Here is a 23,140-nt window from a genome sequence, read left to right as displayed (position 1 = left end):
AGATCTCTGGAGCATCCAAATGGGTTGGATTCTGCTATACTCAGGTGGAATGAACTGTTAAGTAGGAAAGATGAGCTTAAAACTGCTATTGAATATATATATCACAACTTTTTTCTCCATTCATGTGCCCATGGACAGCTGGGCTCCTTACATACTTAGGCAATTGTTGACATTTCTCTTATAAACATTGGGGAAACAAGTACCCCTGTGAATCACTATGTTTGTATCCTTTAGATAAATACCTGGTAGTGCAGTTGCTGGCTCACAGGGTAGTTTTATTTTTTTTTTAAGTTTTATTTTATTTATTACAGAGAGACAGCATGAGCGGCGTAGGGGAAGAGGGAAAAGCAGACACCCCACTGAGCAGGGAGCATATTGTGGGGCTTGATACCAGGACCCTGGGATCATGACCTGAGCCGAAGGCAGATGCTTAACTGTCTGAGCCTCCTAGGAGCCCCGGGTAGTTCTATTTTTAACTTTTTGAGGAACCTCCATACCCTTTTCCAAGTGGCTGTATCAGCTTTCATTCCCACCAGCACTGTAAGAGGGTTACCCTTTCTCTTCATCCTCGTGAAAATTTGTTGTTTCCTGTCTTGTTATTTTTAACCGATCTGGCCAGTGTGAGGTGCTATCTCATTGTGGTTTTGATTTGTATTTCCCTGATGCTGAGTGATGTTGAACATTTTCTCATGTGTCTGCTGGCCATTTGTTTATTCACAATGGAACATTACTCAGTCATCAAAAAGAATGACATCTTTGCATTGGCAACCACGTGGATTAACTAGAGGGTGTTATGCTAGGTGAAATATGTCAGTTATGGAAAGTGAGATACCATATAATTTCACTCATATGTGGAATTTAAGAAACAAAACACGTGAACATAGGGGAATGGAAGGAAAAATAAAATAAGAGGAAAACAGAGAGAGAGGCAAACCATAAGAGATTCTTAACTGTAGGGAACAAACTGAGGGTTGCTGGAGGGGAGGTGACTGGGAGATCGGGTAACTGGGTGATGGACATTAAGGAGGGCACCTGATGGAATGAGCACTGGGTGTTATATGCAACTGTTGAATCATTGAATTCTTCCTCTAAAACTAATAATACAGTATATGTTATTTAAATAGAATTTAAATAAATAAAATTTAAAAAAAAATCCAGCTCTTGAGTTTTCTTTCAGATCTAAAGTACAGTGGGGAGCTTGAGGCAGGTAGCCCTTGAGAGTGGAGTTGTTAGCATGTTGCTGGACAATAATGCTCTACCTTGAAAATGAGCTCTCAATCTATTTTCTAAAGAATGATATTAGTGTGAGAGTGATCTTGTGAAGACACAATTAAGGAAAGTTGAAGAATTACCTTAATTTTCACTTTAATGAAACGTTGAACACTCCATCAAAAATGAATGATATAGCATATGTTGACTAACTGAACATAATAAAAATAATCAAGAAGACTTAATGCTTATTCTCCTTAAAGGGTTCCAAAAAATAGAAATGCAATGTAAACGTCCAAAGTCATTCTATGAGGCCAACATTACATTGATCCCCAAACCAGACCAAGAACCCACCAAAAAGGAGAATTATAGGCCAATATCCCGGATGAATATGGATGCAAAATCCTCACAATTTACTAGGCAGTAAGATCCAACAGTATCTTAGGAGGATTAATCACCACGACCGAGAGGTATTAACTCTTGGCCTGCAGGAGTAGTTCAACATCCACAAATCCATCAATGTGATACACCACTTTAATGTTAGAAAGGATAAGAAACATAGGATCCTCTCAATATATGCAGAAAAAGCATATGACAAAATACAGCATCCTTTCTTGAAACGATCCCTCCCCTGTGTAGGGATAGAGGGAATATACCTCAATAGCATAAAAGTCATATATGAAAGGCCGAGAGGGAATATCATTCTCAATGGGGATAAGGTCAGGAACACCACAGGGATGTCCACACTCACCCCTGTTGTTCCACATTCTACTGGAAGTCCTAACGTCAGCAATCAAACAACAAGAAGAAATAAAAGGCATCCAAATCAGCCAACAAGAAATCAACCTTGCATTCTTCGCAGATGACATGATACTGTGTTGTAGAAAACCAAAAAGACTCTACCAGAAATTGCTAGAAATGAGACAAGAATCCAGCAATCACAGGATATAAAATCAATGCACAGAAGTCAGGTGCATTTCTATACACTAACAATGAAGCAGCAGAAAGAAATATCGAGGAATCGATCCCATTTACAATTACACCAAAAACTGTAAGATACTGAGGCATAAATCTACCAAAGAGGTCAAGAGATGTTCTTTGAAAACCATAGCATGCTTATGAAAGAAATTGAAGAAGCCACAAAGACATGGAAAAAAATTCCATGCTCCCTATTGGAAGAAAAAATATTGTTGAAATGTCTACATTACCCAAAGCATTCTAAACATTCAATGCAATCCCAATCAAAATACCCTCAGCATTTTTCACAGAGCTGGATAAAACAATCCTAAAATTTGCATGGAACAAGAAAAGACCTCAAATAGCCAGAGGAATGTTGAAAAAGAAAACCAAAGCTGAGCAATTGCAACTCCAGACTTCAAGCTCTATTACAAAGCTGTAATCATCAAGAACGTACAGTACTCGGACAAAAAAAACAGACACATACATCCATAGAACAGAATGGAGAACCAGAAATGGACTCTTAACTCTATGTTCAACTAATCTTCAACAAAGCAGGAGAGAATATCCAATGGAGAAAAGACAGTCTCTTCAACAAGTGGAGTCGAGAAAATTGAACAACCACATGCAGAAGAATGAAACTGGATCATTGTCATACGCCATACACAAATATAACCTCAAAATGGATGGAAGACCTAAATGTGAGACAGGAATCCACCAAAATCCTAGAGAGCAGCACAGGCAGCTACCTCTTTGGGCCACATGCAGCAGCATCTTGCACAACATGAGTATAAAGCCAAGGGAAAGAAAAGCCAAAGTTAATATTGGGACTTCCTCAAGATAAAAAGCTTTTGAACAGGCAAGGAAAGAGTCAACAAAACTAAAACAGAACCTGAAGATTGGGAGAAGATATTTACAAATGACTTACCAGATAAAGGGCTAGTATCCAAAATCTACAAAGAATTTCTCAACCTCAACACCCAAAAATCAAATAATCCAGTCAAGAAATGAGCAGAAGAAACAAACAGATACTTCTTTAAGGAAGACATACAGGGTGCCTGGGTGGCTCAGATGCTTGAGCACCTGCCTTCGGCTCAGGTCATGCTCTCAGAGTCCTGGGATCGAGTCCCGCATCGGGCTCCATGCTCCTTGGGAGACTGTTTCTCCCTCTGCTTCTCTCTCTCTCTCTCTCTCTCTGTCTCTCATGAATAAATAAATAAAAATCTTTAAAAATAAAAGAAGAAGACATACAAATGGCTAACAGACACATGAACAAATGCTCAACACCACTTTGCCATCAGAGATATACAAATGAATACCACAATGAAGGTGCCTGGTTGGCTCAGTTGGAATTTATCAAAAATAATTGAAAATTTTACCCTACTAAGAACTTGTGTTCCCACTAGGAGCACAAAAAAAGAAAAGAAAAGAAAAGCTTTAGACTAGATGAACATATTTGCAAACCACCTAACTGAAAAAAGAACTTTTATAGATAATATATAAAGAACTCAAAACTCAACAGGACAAAAAAAAAAAAAAAAAAGAAAAACAAAGAAAAAAGAACCTAAGCAAACAGATAATGGACAGAAAGACATGAACAGACATTACATCAAAGAGAACATGCTGATGGCAAATTAGCACAAGAAAAAATGTACAAATTCACTAGCCATGAAAGAACTGCAAATGAAAACCTGAGCGTTATCATGACTACCCACCTGTTAGGACAGCTGGTTAATACAAAACACAGTACTACATTGCTGGTGGGAAGGTAAACGGAACAGCAACTGTGTAAGACAGTTTGATAGGTTGTATAGAAGTGAAACATAAACCCTATAACCTAGCAAGCACTCTCCTGGACCTTCACCCCAGAAATGAAAATTTAAGAACCCATGACTCACTGTGCACAAATTGTTCACTGCAGGTTTATTTGTAATAGAAGAAAGACTAGAAACAAACAAATGGGTGAAGGGTGCTTCTGTGAAGGGACGTTTCTGAACTACTGGCAGCTTCCCGTGAATCTATAAATCTACCTCTCTACCTCCCTACCTCTCAGTAGCAGGTGCTCCACCTGTCAGCACACCTCAGAATAGTCCCTAAGACTAGCAGTCCCACCCTGGCTCTCTGGAACTCCAAGTATCCCTAACGGCCCCAGAACCCTAAGATATGGGTGTCGGGCAGCAGTGAAGGAGGCAGGAGGGTTCTGGGGCGGGTCTGTGACTGGACAGGTGCTGGGCTGTGATGCCCTGTGACTCTCAAGGGCAGAGAAGGCCAGGTGTGGGACAGAGACAGCACGGGGAATGCTGTCCTCCCAGAGCTGCTGTTTTGCCTCGGGGGAGGAAAGGCCAGCACAAGGACCTGGCTCAGAGTCTCCTCCCCTTCTTCTCTCCCTCCTCTTGGCTGCATCGTCCCCTGCCCTTGTAGATCCTCTCCACAACCCCACCATCTCTGGCCTCCTGCTAAAAAACCACCACCTCAACAAAGATGCCCCCAATTTAGTGATGAAGGAAAGGGGATTCAAGAGGTGAGCAGCTCTGGGGTACCAACCCACCCCGGAGCCTGGTGTTTGTGGAAACAAGGGTATGGTGAGCAGGGTCAAAGCAGCTAAGCACAGGAGGTTCCAAGTGCCGGGATCACATAAGCGACTCCACCAGCCTCCTCACTGGCTCCCGAAAGCAGCACCGTCATATCAGCTCAGACACCATCCATCATAGAAGTCAAGCCTCCCACTTCCCAAGTCCCCCTGAAGTTCACTTCCCACGCCCAGAAGAAGCTTCTTCATGGCTCCATCCGTTTATGCCCAGGTGCTACGAGCACACTACCTTGACTGAGCTCAGCCCAGGGGCCACAGCTCTAGGCTCTTCCCGTGCAACTTCAGCTGGAGCCACAGGTGGGTCCCAGCTCACTGGGTTTTGCAACTCACCTGAGCTTCCAGCCCACATCCCTGGAGCTAAGAAGGAACATTTCTCAGGATGGGCCATCCTGGAATCACACCTTCCTACTCCCTTCTGATGCCCAGTGTCCAATTTATCACAGAATCTCAGCTGTGCCTCTTGGAAGTGGCCCCTTTCCTTCATACCCAAGCAGACCCTACAGTCTCCAAGGTGCACCTATTCCCACCTCTCTCACACTGTGCCTTACTCTGTGCAATCAGCCAGGCACCTAAAGCACCCAAAGTGAATCCCGCATATCTCCCCCAATTCCTGCAGTGTTTCTTTGGTCAGAACAAAGCCCACCATCCTGGCCCCTCACACCACTCTGCCTACCATCCTGACCCCACACCGTCTCACTGAGAGACAGGGAATGGTCCCATGCCTCTGGACTCCCTCACCCTGGTTCCCTGGCCTTGTAACATTTGCTCTTCAAAAGCCTGTATCACACAGGAACCTGTTGTGGAGAAACACCTGCTGTCGTGGCCACAGATTGAAGCCATAACATCAGTGTCCAACCTCAAGTGGAGCAACAATGTGCTGGGAGGTCTCAGCCAGAAATGCTTTATGCAGAAATACCTGGATATAGACATACTGCTTCTCTTTTTCTTCCAATAAGAATGGTGCTGACCTTAACAGCTGTGCTTGGGATCCAGAAATAAGTATGTCTGAATGTTTTCATGAGGCAGGCAGCTTATGCTCTGTCAGCTGGGCATGAATCAGCGACAGTTTCTCAGAGCCATGGAGCCCCCTGCCCAGCATCAGGGGAGAATGTGATGACTCCTAAGGGACAGTAGTGACTGCAAGCCAGGCTGCACATCACGATCCCCAAGCGTGATTTCTCATAAATTACTCATTCAAAAATGATCATTTTGTAAATTGTTTACTAAATAACTATTTTTATTATTAATTAAACTAATATTCACATTTGTGCCAACCCCCAGTCCTGGAGATGACCACACTTTCCCCAGCTCCCCTTCTTATGCTATCGTGGGTGGGTGCACAGGCCTCACCCCTTGTAAGGCAGAGACTTCCAGGAAAAATTTCATTTGAATGAAGAACCTCTCCACCTCATAGAGCTGTGCCTGCCTCTCACTGTACTGCTTGGCCTCTTGTTTTAAGACCTCTACCTCTCCCTCGAGGATGGAGCACCTCTCCTTCAACTGGAAGATCTCAGACAATGTCTCCACAGTCCTCCGGGCCTGGGTCTCCTCTACAATGCCCTCCCATCCCCCCTCCTCATTTCCTGCCCTGAGTTTTAATACAAAGTCTTCAAACCACTGGACTGTTTCATCTCCTAGGGCATGGTGCCGTTTTCCTCTGAGGAGGACAATTCCTACGGCAATGAATAATGCACACATAGCAGGCCACAAGGACATCAAGCTGAAGTAAATCCAAGGTGAGAAGGGACTCCAATGTCCACATGTCTGCAGAGTTGAAAGGTACCCATTCAGAGGATTTTGGGTCAGGCCAGTGTCCCTGTGGCTTTTTAGCTCAGTGATAGGTTGGAATGGAGGAATCACAGTTTGAAGGCTCCCAGGTGTCCATGGGTCCAGTGGACACATCAGTGCAAAGCTGAGCAGGTTTGGAGGTCTCCTACTGTGAGACCAAGTGGCAAGCCCATTGTTTGTGTGCTCTATGCTCTGGGGGAAAGGAAGAAGCCACATCCAAGGTCGCATGGTGAACTCGCTGTCTAGGTGCCTGCTTGGCCGAGCACAGAGCTGCATTGTTGGTCTACTGGTCCAAGGGTACAGGGTGTTCCTATCAAGGGCCCTGCCTGGCCTAGCACAGAGCTGAGTTGTTGGTCTCAAGGTCCAAGGACACATGGTGACACTGCTGTCCAAGTGCCTGGTTGGCCTATCAGACAGCTCATTTGGTGGTCTCCAGGTACAAGGGTACATGGTGAGCCCACTCTCAAGTTGCCTGCTTGGGCGAGCACAGAGTTGAGTTGTTGGTCTCCAGGTACATGGACACATGATGAGCTGGCTCCTCAGGTACCTGATTGGCCTAGCAGAGTGCTGAGTTATTGGCCTTCTGGTCCGTGGGCACATGTTGATCCTACTGTCAAGTTGTCTGCTTGGCCTAGCCCAGGGCTTCTTTCTTGGTCTCCAGGTCCAGGGGCACATGGTGAGCCTGCTCCTCAGGTGCCCGCTCGTCCCAGGATAGAGCTCAGTGGTTTGTTTCCAGATCCAAGGACACATGAGAATCTCACCCTCCGGGTGCCTGAGCATCCTAGTAGAGAGCTGAGTTGTTGGTCTTCTGATCCCTCGGCACATGGTGATCCTACTGTCAATTTGTCTGCTTGGCCTAGCCCAGGGCTTCTTTCTTGGTCTCCAGGTCCAGGGGCACATGGTGAGCCTGCTCTTCAGGTGCCTGCTCGTCCCAGGATACAGCTCAGTTGTTGGTTTGCAGATCCAAGGGCACATGAGAAGCTCACTCTCTGGGTGCCTGAGCATCGGAGTAGAGAGTTGAGTTGTTGGTCTTCTGGTCCATGGGCACATGGTGATCCTACTGTCAAGTTGTCTGCTTGGCCTAGCCCAGGGCTGCTTTCTTGGTCTCCAGGTCCAAGGGCACATGGTGAACCTGCTCTTCGGGTGCCTGCTCGTCCCAGGATACAGCTCAGTTTTTGGTTTCCAGATCCAAGGGCACATGAGAAGCTCACTCTCCGGGTGCCTGAGCATCCAAGTAGAGAGCTGAGTTGTTGGTCTTCTGGTCCATGGGCACATGGTGATCCTACTGTCATGTTGTCTGCTAGACCTAGCCCAGGGCTTCTTTCTTGGTCTCCAGGTCCAAGGGCACATGCTGAGCCTGCTCTTCAGGTGCCTGCTCGTCCCAGGATACAGCTCAGTTGTTGGTTTCCAGATCCAAGGGCACATGAGCTCACTCTCCGGGTGCCTGAGCATCCTAGTAGAGAGCTGAGTTGTTGGTCTTCTGGTCCATGGGCACATGGTGATCCTACTGTCAAGTTGTCTGCTTGGCCTAGCCCAGGGCTTCTTTCTTGGTCTCCAGGTCCAAGGGCACATGGTGAGCCTACTCTTCAAGTGCCTGCTCGTCCCAGGATAGAGCTCAGTTGTTGGTTTGCAGATCCAAGGGCACATGAGAAGCTCACTCTCTGAGTGCCTGAGCATCCGAGTAGAGAGATGAGTTGTTGGTCTTCTGGTCCATGGGCACGTGGTGATCCTACTGTCAAGTTGTCTGCTTGGCCTAGCCCAGGGCTTCTTTCTTGGTCTCCAGGTCCAAGGGCACATGCTGAGCCTGCTCTTCAGGTGCCTGCTCGTCCCAGGATACAGCTCAGTTGTTGGTTTCCAGATCCAAGGGCACATGAGAAGCTCACTCTCCGGGTGCCTGAGCATCCTAGTAGGGAGCTGAGTTGTTGGTCTTTTGGTCCATGGGCACATGGTGATCCTACTGTCAATTTGTCTGCTTGTCCTAGCCCAGGGCTCCTTTCTTGGTCTCCAGGTCCAGGGGCACATGGTGAGCCTGCTCTTCAGGTGCCTGCTCATCCCAGGATACAGCGCAGTTGTTGGTTTCCAGATCCAAGGGCACATGAGAAGCTCACTCTCCGGGTGCCTGAGCATCCTAGTAGAGAGCTGAGTTGTTGGTCTTCTGGTCCATGGGCACGTGGTGATCCTACTGTCAAGTTGTCTGCTTGGCCTAGCCCAGGGCTGCTTTCTTGGTCTCCAGGTCCAAGGGCACATGGTGAGCCTGCTCTTCGGGTGCCTGCTCGTCCCAGGATACAGCTCAGTTGTTGGTTTCCAGATCCAAGGGCACATGAGAAGCTCACTCTCCGGGTGCCTGAGCATCCTAGTAGGGAGCTGAGTTGTTGGTCTTTTGGTCCATGGGCACATGGTGATCCTACTGTCAATTTGTCTGCTTGTCCTAGCCCAGGGCTTCTTTCTTGGTCTCCAGGTCCAGGGGCACATGGTGAGCCTGCTCTTCAGGTGCCTGCTCATCCCAGGATACAGCGCAGTTGTTGGTTTCCAGATCCAAGGGCACATGAGAAGCTCACTCTCCGGGTGCCTGAGCATCCTAGTAGAGAGCTGAGTTGTTGGTCTTCTGGTCCATGGGCACATGGTGATCCTACTGTCAAGTTGTCTGCTTGGCCTAGCCCAGGGCTGCTTTCGTGGTCTCCAGGTCCAAGGGCACATGGTGAGCCTGCTCTTCAGGTGCCTGCTCGTCCCAGGATAGAGCTCAGTTGTTGGTTTGCAGATCCAAGGGCACATGAGAAGCTCACTGTCTGGGTGCCTGAGCATCCGAGTAGAGAGCTGAGTTGTTGGTCTTCTGGTCCATGGGCACGTGGTGATCCTACTGTCAAGTTGTCTGCTTGGCCTAGCCCAGGGCTGCTTTCTTGGTCTCCAGGTCCAAGGGCACATGGTGAGCCTGCTCTTCGGGTGCCTGCCCGTCCCAGGATACAGCTCAGTTGTTGGTTTCCAGATCCAAGGGCACATGAGAAGCTCACTCTCCGGGTGCCTGAGCATCCAAGTAGAGAGCTGAGTTGTTGGTCTTCTGGTCCATGGGCACATGGTGATCCTACTGTCATGTTGTCTGCTAGGCCTAGCCCAGGGCTTCTTTCTTGGTCTCCAGGTCCAAGGGCACAGTGTGAGCCTGCTTTTGGGGTGCCTGCTCGTCCCAGGATAGAGCTCAGTTGTTGGTTTCCAGATCCAAGGGCACATGAGCTCACTCTCCGCGTGCCTGAGCATCCAAGTAGAGAGCTTAGTTGTTGGTCTTCTGGTCCATGGGCACATGGTGATCCTACTGTCAAGTTGTCTGCTTGGCCTAGCCCAGGGCTTCTTTCTTGGTCTCCAGGTCCAAGGGCACATGGTGAGCCTGCTCTTCAGGTGCCTGCTCGTCACAGGAGAGAGCTCAGTTGTTGGTTTGCAGATCCAAGGGCACATGAGAAGCTCACTCTCCGGGTGCCTGAGCATCCTAGTAGAGAGCTGAGTTGTTGGTCTTCTGGTCCATGGGCACGTGGTGATCCTACTGTCAAGTTGTCTGCTTGGCCTAGCCCAGGGCTTCTTTCTTGGTCTCCAGGTCCAAGGGCACATGCTGAGCCTGCTCTTCAGGTGCCTGCTCGTCCCAAGATACAGCTCAGTTGTTGGTTTCCAGATCCAAGGGCACATGAGAAGCTCACTCTCCGGGTGCCTGAGCATCCAAGTAGAGAGCTGAGTTGTTGGTCTTTTGGTCCATGGGCACATGGTGATCCTACTGTCAATTTTTCTGCTTGTCCTAGCCCAGGGCTCCTTTCTTGGTCTCCAGGTCCAGGGGCACATGGTGAGCCTGCTCTTCAGGTGCCTGCTCATCCCAGGATACAGCGCAGTTGTTGGTTTCCAGATCCAAGGGCACATGAGAAGCTCACTCTCCGGGTGCCTGAGCATCCTAGTAGAGAGCTGAGTTGTTGGTCTTCTGGTCCATGGGCACATGGTGATCCTACTGTCAAGTTGTCTGCTTGGCCTAGCCCAGGGCTTCTTTCTTGGTCTCCAGGTCCAAGGGCACATGGTGAGCCTGCTCTTCAGGCGCCTTCTCGTCCCAGAATAGAGCTCAGTTGTTGGTTTCCAGATCCAAGGGCACATGAGAAGCTCACTCTCCGGGTGCCTGAGCATCCAAGTAGAGAGCTGAGTTGTTGGTCTTCTGGTCCATGGGCACATGGTGATCCTACTGTCAATTTGTCTGCTTGGCCTAGCCCAGGGCTTCTTTCTTGGTCTCCAGGTCCAGGGGCACATGGTGAGCCTGCTCTTCAGGTGCCTGCTCGTCCCAGGATACAGCGCAGTTGTTGGTTTCCAGATCCAAGGGCACATGAGAAGCTCACTCTCTGGGTGCCTGAGCATCCTAGTAGAGAGCTGAGTTGTTGGTCTTCTGGTCCATGGGCACATGGAGATCCTACTGTCAAGTTGTCTGCTTGGCCTAGCCCAGGGCTTCTTTCTTGGTCCCCAGGTCCAAGGGCACATGGTGAGCCTGCTCTTCAGGTGCCTACTCGTCCCAGGATACAGCTCAGTTGTTGGTTTCGAGATCCAAGGGCACATGAGAAGCTCACTCTCCGGGTGCCTGAGCATCCTATTAGAGAGCTGAGTTTTTGGACTCCGGTTCCAAGGGCCTATGGTGATGGCCTTGTTCACATGAATCATTTTCCCAATAATGTACTGGGATGTAGGACTCATGGTTTCTTGGCCCTTGACAAGTCCAGTCTTCTCTGGACTTACTTGCCTTGTGCTACAGTGGATTGGCCTGTTTGTGGTAAGACTTCTTGTCCACCCAGTGTGTGTGTGACTCATTTGCCCCGTATCAAATTGGTTCAGAAGACTCCCAGGCTTTGGGTGCCTGGTTGGTGCTCTCTTCTGGGGACTGAATTTGTGCTTGTTATACTGTGTTTGAGGGTTTGTGGTCTGTGGGCTCCTGGTCAGCCAGGTGTCTGGGGGATTAGTTTGTCCACCGCTGAGCTGGTTCAGACAGCTCTTGGTCTCAGGACCTGTATTCCAAGGATTTGCACTTTGTCTAGTGACGTGGTGATTCCTTCTCCCAGTACTTACTTGTTTCGTAAAAGTCCCTCTCTCCCTGGTGTCTGGAGGCATTGTACACAGTGTCGACGTCAGGGTCGGCTGGTTGTTCAGGACATTCCTGTGCCCTGTGCTGAGCCGGGTTGGAGGGCTCCAGAGTAGTAGTGTGCCCAGTGCTCCCTCAGGACGTGGACTCAGCTTTCCTGTGCTGAGCCCTGTTGTGAACCCAGAGATGTGGGACCCAGCTGACTGAGAATCCATGGTGTTCTGATTTCCAGTGTCCCACTCCCATGTGCCAAATGAGAATGTGTTCCTGAGCAGCTGGCCCAACCTCATAGTGGAAGACGGGTTCAGGAGTCTCCGGGTGCGGGTTTGACGACTGCCAGGACCACACAGGGGCGCAAAGGCAGGCGCAAACATGAAGGTGGCCGGCAGATTGTTGGTGAGAAGCCCTGGGCAGGAAGAGTGGGCAGGGGGCTTGCCATGGTCAGGGGCAGAGAACAGGGCAGGGAATGCGAGGAATAGCAGGAAGAGGTGTAGCTGAAGCGCCATCTCTCTCCTCAGTGCAGCCTGGGCTGTTGCCAGGCTTTTATAACGGACCCCGGGGCATGACAATGCCTTATAATGATGTCACCACCATGCCCTGTCCAATCACCACGCGCTGTCACGTTGGCTTCCTTCGGCTGGCCAATCACCATGCAGTTTGCCTGGCCAATGACTGATGGCTATCTCAGTGACCTTCCTGACATCATTGCCTAGAATCCATGTTTTAAAGGAAAACAGTTAAGCTCTCCGTCAAGAGGAAAAATTCATATTTGGGATGAATTCATAGTGAAGGTCATGGTGAGGCTGAAAGACTGAACCAGTAGAAAGCTAAATGTGTCACACAGAGTCACCTTTCAATAAAATGCTGACACCGATATTAGTGAAGACATGGGATATTAAAACCCATGAAATGTCACTGTTGTGGGGTAAGGGGGGCAACAGGGCACTAGGGCAAATGCTACTGTCAAGTCATCCATCAGAGCTTAAATAGAAGTCTTCAGCCATAGATAGGTAATAGATAGATGATAGATAGATAATCAGCCATAAAAAGAATTATTCAGTCATAAATAAAAAATACAATTTTGTCATTTGCAAGAACATGGATGGAGCCAGAGAGTATTTTGCTAAATGAAGTAAGTCAAGTACCATATGATGTCACTCATATGTGAAATTTAATAAACAACATAAATAAGCAAAGAGAAAAATAGAGAAAAAAAAACAAGAAACAGACCCTTTTTAAAATTTTTTTAAAGATTTTATTTATTTATTTGACAGAAAGAGACAGTGAGAGCAGGAACACAAGCAGGGGGAGTTGGAGAGGGAGAAGCAGGCTTCCCGCTGAGCAGGGAGCCCGATGTGGGACTCGATCCCAGGACCCTGGGATCATGACCTGAGCCGAAGGCAGATGCTTAACACCTGAGTCCCCCAGGCGCCCAAGAAACAGACTCTTAACTCTAGAGAACAAACTGATTGTTACTAGAGTGAGGTGGGAGGGGCAATGGATAAAACAGGTGATAGGGATTAAGGAGTGCAGTTGAGATGAGCACTAGGTGATGTATGAAAGTGTTGAATCACTATGTTGTATATCTGACACTAATATAACACTCTATGTCAATTATATTAGCTCATTAATGTACAGCTGACTTAATAATCATGTGTAAGACCAGTAAATTAACTGTTTTGTTACTTTTTCTTTTTTCTTTTTTTAAAGATTTTATTTATTTATTTGACAGAGAGAGACAAGGTGAGAGAGGGAACACAAGCAGGGGAAGTGGGAGAGGGAGAAGCAGGCCCCCCGCCGAGCAGGGAGCCTGATGCGGGACTCGATGCCAGGACCCTGGAATCATGACCTGAGCTGAAGGCAGACGCCTAACAACTGAGCCACCCAGGCGCCCCTACTTTTACTTTTTTAAAGATTTTATTTATTTATTATTTGAGAGAGAGTCAGAGAGCATGAGCGGCGGAAGAGCAGAGGAAGAGGGACAAGCAGATTCCACGCTGAGCATGGAGCCTGATGGGGGGCTGATCCCATGACCCTGAGCTCATGACCTGAGCTGAAATCCAGACTCAGATGCTCAACCTACTGAGCCACTCAGGTGCCCCTTATTACTTTCCTTTCATATTAATGTATTTGGTAATCATCTAATTAACTTATGAACCTATCAGGAATAAAAATAAGCATAATCGCTCATATAAAACAATTCCACCTTTTTATCTGCCTCTCTGCAGTAGGCTGTCTGTGTGATAAGAAGGTTCCTTCGTTGACTCCACAAACACCCAGGAGACTCTGCATGCCGCAGCAAGCGAGGTCAACCTAGTGGCCTTCTCTAACGCTGGTATCTAATGTAAGCGGCAGGCCATACACAGTTCCTTGAGCAGACAGTATGCTCTCAGGCTTTGAAAAATGGGAATAAAATAGGCTAAGAATAGAAGGTATAATGGGGAAGGGTTCAGAAAGGCAGGATTTTTTTTCTTTAACAAATGTTTCGTCTCACTTTATTTAATCCATCTGAAATAGACTATCTCCCTTCTCTCTCTGACACCAGGATTTTGTCTGCCCTACCCTGAGGAATGCCTGTCTGTCTCAGCACCCCCACCCCTCTCCACACAAACAGTTTCCTCCTGTTCCCTTCATTTCCTTCCCCTCTGTCCTCTGGGAACATGGCAGCCCATGTCACCCATCAAAGAGTAGCTCTTTTCTCCTCCAGAAGCTACATGACCCAGGATTCCAACATGGAAGGTGTCCTCCCTGCTTTTCCTTAGTCCTGCCATATCATTTATCTCACTTGTCCTTGCAAACTCTCAGCTCCTTTAAAGCAAATTTCTGGATTGGGGCATCACACCATGCCTCTGTGATTCTGGAAGCAGTGACAGTGAGGCAGATATGTGAATGGTGTGGGCAATGGCTAGGCACCAATGAGGAGGGGCCTCATGGTAGCCTCTGGAGAGCCAGTGAGCCCAGTGTGTTAGGTGGGAAGTAATACATCAACAAGGTTCTGTCTTGCACAATATGAAATTGGTAACATTTAATGGAGAGAAGAGGGCCCTTGGGAGACATTAGGGGTTAGGTAAGGAAGAGATGAGCAGGGCACATTCAGGGTGCATAGAGCAAACATAAACTCAGACAGTCCAGCTGTAGATGGAACAGGATGCTCTGACAGAGCTGCCCAGTTCTACACAAGAAAGAGAAGCAAGGAAGAATGGTCTAAAGAGAGCAAGGAAGTCTCCATGGAAAGATATGTTTACATCAACCCCTAGATTTGGGGAGACTTTAAAGGTGTTCGAAATGGTGGGGAAGACTGTTTATGTGGAAGAAAGAATATCAGTGTGGCAAAGATGCAAGAAAAACAATGTCATGTAAATATAAATACTTCTGTTTCAATGGAAATGGGAACTAGAGATAGGGAGATTTCATGTTGTTGCTTGTTTGTCTGGTTAGCTTATTATTTTTTTTAATGTATATAGAATGGAATGTGCATACAGTGTCATCTAGCAAATTTTCTGCGTGCTCCAAACAGTGTTCCAGATAGAATAAATTAGACTAGACAAAAAGTGTACTCATAGGGGGAGAAATTGGAGTCAGACATTTACTTGAATTATCTTTACAATAGTATAATTCTTTGAAATTCTATGTCATAAAATGATGTGTTATGCATTTTGAATAAAACACACTGGAATTGTCCTAGATCCATTATCGAAAAATATGTATGACCCAATACAAATGCTAAGGAGAGCAAGAACACATCACAGGGAAATGTCTTGCCTTTTCCCTTCCCAAATTATTTTTTTTAACAATTTGGTGAGTTACTTTTCATTAATATTCACACATTATCATGAATAATAAATTGCCTGGTAGTTCATATGTTTGGGTCTTAAATTCCCAGGTTTTATTTCCTGTACAGATCTTCCAGAAAGAATGCAGGACCACACATCATCACATGTAGATGTAACTCACAGGCCAAAGGAGTGAGAAAAGTGTGCTTCCAGTCCCAAAACTCTGCCATTGTCATTGTCTGAAACTGACTTCATCAGCCACACTCTTCTGACTTTAAGAAGAGCTGTGAAGTGTGTGATCATATGTGGACAGTACTGAACCCATGCACATCTAGACATTCTACTGACACAGGATAGGCTAGGGGCGTTAGAGTCACCATGACGACCATGGAATGTAGCACCATGAGGAGGAATAACCCATGGGAGGTATTTAGGTATTTAGGTCAGGAGAGTAGGTAAGAGGTGGTGATTTGGATATGGAGGAGTGCAGAGGTAAAGAAAAGTTGGGATACCTTTTTTTTTTTTTCTTTCTGATTTCTGGCTTGGGCTGCTGTAAATGGTGGTACCCATGATGGCACATGCTTCAGGGGACTTTGGCAGTTCATTGTTAGGCATGATGAGCTTGATGTCACTGTGAGAGAATACTCACAGGACTCCCTTAAATTGGCATGGCAGCAACAACGAATAGATGTAAGATCACAATGCAAATGATTCCTTGGTGTAAGATTCAGTGTCCTGAAAAGTCAAAAGGACAAAACCAAAAGGGTTAGTTAATTATAATGTCAAATAGCTAGTATGGAATGAAATTGTGAGCAGCTCAGCAGATTGATTTCGTAATAAGGAGCATTGCTTAGCTCTCACACACATGCCTGTATGTGTGTATATGGGTGGGAAGCAAACCACACGCTGTCATTCAACATACTGCAATTCCACCTCCCCCAGAGAACCTCATGGACCGATTTCACCAGGCAGAGGACACAAGCTGCTTCTGATTCACAACATCAAATTGTATTTTTTTAATAATTTTTTATTGTTATGTTAATCACCATCCATTACATCATTAGTTTTAGATGTGTTCCATGATTCATTGTTTGTGCATAACACCCGGTGCTCCATGCAGAACGTGCCCTCTTCAATACCCATCACCGGGCTAACCCATCCCCCCACCCCCCCACCCTCTAGAACCCTCAGTTTGTTTTTCAGAGTCCATCGTCTCTCAGGGTTCGCCACCCCCTCCGACTTACTCCACTTTATTCTTCCCCTCCTGCTATCTTCTTCTTCTTTTTTTCTTAACATATATATTGCATTATTTGTTTCAGAAGTACAGATCCCTGATTCATCAGTCTTGTACAATTCACAGTGCTCACCATAGCACATACCCTCCCCAATGTCTATCACCCAGCCACCCCATCCCTCCCACCCCCCACCACTCCAGCAACCCTCAGTTTGCTTCCTGAGATTAAGGATTCCTCATATCAGTGAGGTCATATGATACATGTCTTTCTCTGATTGACTTATTTCACTCAGCATAACACCCTCCAGTCCCATCCACGTCGTTGCAAATGGCAAGATCTCATTCTTTTGATGGCTGCATAATATTCCATTGTGTATAGATACCACATCTTCTTTATCCATTCATCTGTCGATGGACATCTTGGTTCTTTCCACAGTTTGGCTATTGTGGACATTGCTGCTATAAACATTGGGGTGCATGTACCCCTTTGGATCCCTACATTTGTATCTTTGGGGTAAATACCCAGTAGTGCAATTGCTGGGTCGTATGGTAGCTCTATTGTCAACTGTTTGAGGAATCTCCATACTGTTTTCCAGACTGGTTGCACCAGCTTGCATTCCCACCAACAGTGTAGGAGGGTTCCCCTTTCTCCGCATCCCCGCCAACATCTGTCGTTTCCTGACTTGTTAATTTTAGCCATTCTGATGGGTCTGAGGTGGTATCTCATGGAGGTTTTGATTTGGATTTCCCTGAGGCCGAGCAATGTTGAGCACTTTTCCATGTGTCTGTTGGCCATTTGGATGTCTTCTTTGGAGAAATGTCTGTTCATGTCTTCTGCCGATTTCTTCATTGGTTTATTTGTTCTTTGGGTTTTGAGTTTGATAAGTTCTTTATAGATTTTGGATACTAGCCCTTTATCTGATATGTCATTTACAAATATTTTCTCCCATTCTGTCGGTTGTCTTTTGGTTTTGTGGACTGTTTCTTTTGCTGTGCAAAAGCTTTTTATCTTGATGAAATCCCAATAGTTCATTTTTGCCCTTGCTTCCCTTGCCTTTGGCGATGTTTCTAGGAAGAAGTTGCTGCGGCTGAGGTCGAAGAGGTTGCTACCTGTGTTCTCCTTTAGGATTTTGATGGGACTCCTGTCTCACGTTTAGGTCTTTCAACCGTTTGGAGTCTATTTTTGTGTGTGGGGTAAGGAAATGGTCCAGTTTCATTCTTCTGCATGGGGCTGTCCAATTTTCCCAATACCATTTGTTGAAGAGACTGTCTTTTTTCCATCGGACATTCTTGCCTGCTTTGTCAAAGATGAGTTGACCATAGAGTTGAGGGTCCATTTCTGGGCTCTCGATTCTGTTCCATTGATCTATGTGTCTGTTTTTGTGCCAGTACCATACTGTCTTAATGATGACAGCTTTGCAATAGAGCTGGAAGTCCGGAATTGTGATGCCGCCAGCTTTGCTTTTCTTTTTCAATATTCCTCTGGCTATTAGGCGTCTCTTCTGGTTCCATACAAATTTTAGGATTATTTGTTCCATTTCTTTGAAAAAGGTGGATGGTATTTTGATGGGGATTGCATTGAATCTGTAGATTGCTCTAAGTAGCATTGACATCTTCACAATGTTTGTTCTTCCAATCCATGAGCATGGAACGTTTTTCCCTTTCTTTGTGTCTTCTTCAATTTCTTTCACGAGTATTTTATAGTTTTCTGAGTACAGATCCTTTGCCTCTTTGGTTAAATTTATTCCTAGGTATCTTATGGTTTTGGGTGCAATTGTAAATGGGATTGACTCCTTGATTTGTCTCTCTTCTGTCTTGTTGTTGGTGTATAGGAATGCCACTGATTTCTGTGCATTGATTTTATAGCCTGCTACTTGACTGAATTCCTGTATGAGTTCTAGCAGTTTGGGGGTGGAGTCTCATTGTGGTTTTGTTATGCATTTGTTATGCTAATCATTAGTGATATTAAACATCTTTTTATATACCTGGTTGACATTTATATGTCATTTTTGGAAAGTGTCTACTCAGTTCTGTTGCCAATTTTTTAATCAGATTTCTTTTCTCCTATTGATCTTGATTAGGTGTTTATAAATAAAGAAATATATATTTATATTTATATTTGGATATTGGATATATATTGGATATATATACATATATATATATATATATATATATATGATATTTGGATATTAACCCCTTATCAGTTATACATGATTCACAAATATGTTCTCCCATCCTGTAGGCTGCCTTTTGATGTTGTTGATTGTTTCCTTTGCTGTGTAAGAGCATTTTAGTTTGATGTAGTCACACATTCGTTTTTGTTTTGATGTTTCGGCTTTTGGTATTATAACCAAGAAACACTGCCAAAGACCAGAACTTTTTCCTTCACTTTTCTTCTAGGAATTTTATGGTTTGGGGTGTTATGTTTCAATTCTTAACACATATTGAGTTAATTTTTGTGTCTGGTATACTATGGGGCTCCAATTTCTTTCTTGTATATGAAGCTATATATTTTTCTCATTATCATTTATGGAAAAGACTCTCCATTCCCCTTTGGGTATTTTTGGAATCCTTACCAAATATTAGTTGATCATATATGTGAGGGTTTTTTTTTAAGATTTTATTGATTTATTTGACAGAGAGAGAAACACAGTGAGAGAGGGAACACAGGCAGGGGGGAATCGGAGAGGGAGAAGCAGACTTCCTGCGGAGGTCTGATTGAGCCTGATGCGGGGCTCAATCCCAGGACCCTGGGATCATGACTTGAGCTGAAGGTAGATGCTTAACGACTGTGACACCAGGTGTCCCTATGTGAGGGTTTATTTCTGGACTCTCAATTCGGTTCTATTGGCGTAAGTTTCTATTTTATACCAGTGCCCCATTATTTTGATTACTAAAAATTTGTAGTATAGCTTGAAATCAGAAAGTATGGTACCTTTATTTTTGTTCTTTCTCAGGACTGCTTAGGCTATTTGGTTTTTGTGGCTCCATACATGTTTTAGCAGTATTTGGTCTATTTCTATGCAAAATGCCATTGGAACTTTGAGGAGTTGCATTGAATCTACAGATGGTTATCAGTAGGATAAATATGTAACAATATGAATTCTTCCAACCCATTAACATGGAATATGTTTTCATTTTTTGTATAGTCTTCATTTTTTTAAATCAAACTCTTACAACTCTTTATATACAGATCTTTTACTTGCTTAAATGTATGTCAAAGGATTGAATTATTTTTGATCCTATTATGAATAATTTTATTTCATGTTCAAATATTTTGCTGTTAGTTGATAGAAACACATAATTTCTATACTTTGGATTATGTCCAGCTACTTTACTAAAATTATTGACCAGTTCAAACAAGTTTCTGGTGGAAACTTTAGGATTTTCTGTAAGATTATATCATCTGAAAACAAAATCAAATATTATTTCTTCCATTCCAAAGAGTATTTTTTTTCTTGTATATTTGTCCTGGCTAGGATTTCCAGTATTATTTTGAGTATGAGTGCTGATGAGGGGCACCTATTTTGTTTGTGATTGTAAACTAATTCACTATTGAATATGAAGTTATCTGTGATATTGCTATATAAATTTATTTTTATTTATTTTATTCTCATTTTTTATTGCTGTTAATCACCATACATCATTAGTTTTTGATGTAGTGTTCCATGATTCATTGTTTGTGTATAACACCCAGTGCTCCACGCAGAACGTGCCCGCTTTAATACCCATCACCAGGAGAACCCATGCTTCAACAGTCTTGCACAATTCACAGAGCTCACCATAGCACATACCCTCCCCAATGTCTATCACCCAGCAATACCATCCCTCCCACACCCCACCACTCCAGCAACCCTCAGTTTGTTTCCTGAGATTAAGAATTTCTCATATCAGTGAGATCCTATGATACACGTCTTTCTCTGATTGACATATTTCACTCAGCATAATACCCTCCAGTTCCATCCACATCGTTGCAAATGGCAAGATCTCATTCCTTTTGATGGCTGCATAATATTCCATTATATATATACCACTTCTTCTTTATCCATTCATCTGTCAATGACATCTTGGCTCTTTCCATAGTTTGGCTATTGTGGACATTGCTGCTATAAACATCGGGGTGTGTGGACCCCTTGAGATCCCTACATTTGTATCTTTGGGGTAAATACCCAGTAGTGCAATTCCTGGGTCATATGGTACCTCTATTTTCAACTGTTTGAGGAACCTCCATACTGTTTTCCAGAGTGGCTGCACCAGCTTGCATTCCCACGAACAGTGTAGGAGGGTTCCCCTTTCTCCGCATCCCAGGCAACATCTGTCATTTTCTGACTTGTTAATTTTAGCCATTCTGACTGGTGTGAGGTGACATCTCATTGAGGTTTTGATTTGGATTTCCCTGATGCCAAGAGATGTTGAGCACTTTTTCATGTGTCTGTTGGCCATTTGGACGTCTTCTTTGGGAAAATGTCTGTTCATGTCTTCTGCCCATTTCTTGATTAGATCATTTGTTTTTGGGTGTTGAGTTTGATAAAATCTTTATACATTTTGGATACTAGCCCTTTGATATGTCATTTGCAAATATCTTCTCCCATCCTGTCGGTCGTCTTCTGGTTTTGTTGACTGTTTCTTTTACGTGCAAAAGCTTTCTATCTTGATGAAATCCCAATAGTTCATATTTGCCCTTGCTTCCCTTGCCTTTGGGGATGTTTCTAGGAAGAAGTTCCTGCAGGTGAGGTCAAAGAGGTTGCTGCCTTTACGATTTTGATGGACTCCTGTCTCTCACTGAGGTCTTTCAACCATGTTGAGTCTATTTTTGTGTGTGGTGTAAGGAAATGGTCCAGTTCCATTCTTCTGCATGTGGCCGTCCAATTTTCACAACACCATTTTTTAAAGAGACTGTCTTTTTTCCACTGGACATCCTTTCCTGCTTTGCTGACGATTAGTTGATCATAGATTTGAAGGTCCATTTCTGGGCCCCTTATTGCGATCCATTGATCTATGTGTTTGTTTTTGTGCCAGTACCATACTGTTGTGATGATGACAGCTTTGTAATAGAGCTGGAAGTCTGGAATTGTGATGCCGTCAGCTTTGCTTTTTTTTTCAACATTCCTCTGGCTATTCGGGGTCTTTACTGGCTCCATACAAATTTTAGGATGATTTGTTCCATGTCTTTGAAAAGAGTGGATGGTATTTTGATAAGGATTGCATTAAATATGTAGATGGCTCTAGGTAGCACTGACATCTTCACAATATTCATTCTTCCAATCCTTGAGCGTGGAACGTTTTTCCATTTCTTTGTGTCTTCCTCAATTTCTTTCATGAGTATTTTATAGTTTTCTGAGTACAGATTCTTTGCCTCTTTGGTTAGATTTATTCCTAGGTATCCTATGGTTTTGGGGGCAATTGTACATGGGATCGAATCCTTAATTACTCTTTCTTCTGTCTTGTTGTTGGTTTATAGGAATGCCAATGATTTCTGTGCATTGATTTTATATCTTGCCCCTTTACTGAATTCCTGTATGAGTTCTAGCAGTTTTGGGGTGGAGTCTTTTGGGTTTTCCACATAAAGTACCATAACATCTGCATAGAGTGAGAGTTTGATTTCCTCTTTCCTGATTTGGATGCTTTTGATTTCTTTTGTCGTCTGATTGCTGTGGCTAGGACTTCTAATATTATGTTGAATAGCAGGGTGATAGTGGACATCCCTGCCATGTTCCTGACCTTAGGGGGAAAGCTCTCAGCTTTTCCCCATTGAGAATGATATTCGCTGTGGGTTGTTCATAGATGGATTTTATGATATTGAAGTTTGTAGCCTCTAGTCCTATACTCTGAAGAGTTTTGGTCAAAAAAGGATGCTGTACTTTGTCAAATGCTTTTTCTGCATCTATTGAGAGGATCATGTGGTTCTTGTTCTTTCTTTTGTTAATGTGTGGTATCACATTGATTGACTTGCCTATGCTGAACCAACCTTGCAGCCCAGGGAGAAATCCCACTTGGTCGTGGTCTATAATCCTTTTGATGTACTGTTGGATCCTACGGGCTAGTATTTTGGTAAGAATTTTTGCATCCGCGTTCATCAGGATATTGGTCTGTAATTCTCCTTTTTGATGGGGTCTTTGTCTGGTTTTGGGATCAAGGTAATGGTGGCCTCATAAAACGAGTTTAGGAGTTTTCCTTCCATTTCTATTTTTTGGAACAGTTTCAGAAGGATAGGTATTAATTCTGCTTTAAATGTTTGGTAGAATTCCCCTGGGAAGCCAGTTGGCCCTGGGCTTTTGTTTGTTGGGGGATTTTTGATGACTGCTTCAATTTCCTTAGTGGTTATAGGTCTGTTCAGGTTTTCTATTTCTTCCTGGTTCAGTTTTGGTAGTTGATACATCCTAGGAATGCATCCATTTCTTCCAGATTATCTAATTTGCTGGCATAGAGTTGCTCATAGTATGTTCTTAGAAGTGTTTGTATTTCTTTGGTGTTGGTTGTGAGCTCTCCTCTTTCATTCATGA

This window comes from Eumetopias jubatus, unplaced genomic scaffold (genome assembly GCF_037043125.1).
Source record: "Eumetopias jubatus isolate StellerSeaLion01/CBP00866 unplaced genomic scaffold, mEumJub1_p1.0 scaffold_5, whole genome shotgun sequence".
In the NCBI taxonomy this organism is placed as follows: Eukaryota; Metazoa; Chordata; class Mammalia; order Carnivora; family Otariidae; genus Eumetopias; species Eumetopias jubatus.
The sequence above is the reverse complement of the archived record's forward strand: the minus strand, read 5'-3'. Positions refer to the sequence as shown.